Here is a 1,096-nt window from a genome sequence, read left to right on the forward strand (position 1 = left end):
TTTAGACAGCATAAGAGATGACTATACATTTAAACATCGTCAGATGGAATACACAAAAATCAAATTGACTACATCTGCATAGAGACGATGCAAAAGCTCCATATCATCAGTCAAAACAAGGCCAGGGAGTGGGTTTCGGGGTGAGCGTGGTGGGCTGGCAAGCTCATAGCCACGGGTGCGGCCCCAGAACAGGGCCATGGAGAAGCTGCAGCAGGTGCTGAGTATAAAGGATGACGAGGAGCGGGACCTCACCTCGCAGGTCCTGGATGCCTCAACCCTCAGTTTCAGCACCAGACAGAGGTGGTTCGTCATGTGCTTTGTGCATGGTATCCTCTGCTCCATCCCTGGGCAATGGTTTGCTGTGGCGCTCCACCACAGCATTCAGCTTTTTGCAGTGTTCTATACCCTTGGGAATATAGTTGCATTGGCCAGTATGTGCTTTTTAATGGGACCAGTGAAGCAACTGAAGAAAATGTTTGAAACCACAAGATTGCTGGCAACGATTCTTGTGATTCTGTGCTTCATCTTCAGCCTGTGTGCGGCGTTCTGGTGGCACAAGAAGGGGCTGGCCCTGCTCTTCTGCATACTGCACAAGACTCTGACCTGGTACAGCTCATCATACATCCCGTATGCAAGGGATGCCGTCACTAAATGCTGTTCATCTCTCCTAAGTCGAACATCAGAAACTTCTGGAAAAGACATTTGAAAGTTGGTCCTCTGTTTTTGGTCAACTGAAAGCTTTTCCCACCCACTCTGATTCAAACCCAACCACTGTCATGACAGTTTCTGACTACCTGTGTGCTGGACAAAGGTGTGTGTGTGATTACACTGGGTTATTATGTATATTCCTGTGCTCTTCTAAACATGAAGAGATTTCAATCATTGCCTTCTCTGGGCAAATTAGTGAATGATGCAGACAGAAAGCATCAAAAGATGGAAGGAATACACAGAATCACTGTACCAAAAGGAAATGGTTAATGTTCAGCTGTTTCAAGAGGTATCATATGATCAAGAGCCAATGATACTGAAGGAGGAAGTCCAAGGTGCATTGAAGGAATTAGCAAAGAACAAGGCACCAGGAATTGATGGAATACAA

At 46.1% G+C, this 1,096-nt stretch overlaps 1 pseudogene; it reads left to right on the forward strand.

The window, feature by feature from the left end:
• The first annotated feature begins 181 nt into the window (after positions 1-181).
• On the forward strand, positions 182-706 carry LOC102820227 (annotated as a pseudogene).
• The last annotated feature ends 390 nt before the right edge of the window (positions 707-1,096 follow it).

Source organism: Chrysochloris asiatica, unplaced genomic scaffold (genome assembly GCF_000296735.1).
Source record: "Chrysochloris asiatica unplaced genomic scaffold, ChrAsi1.0 scaffold00290, whole genome shotgun sequence".
In the NCBI taxonomy this organism is placed as follows: Eukaryota; Metazoa; Chordata; class Mammalia; order Afrosoricida; family Chrysochloridae; genus Chrysochloris; species Chrysochloris asiatica.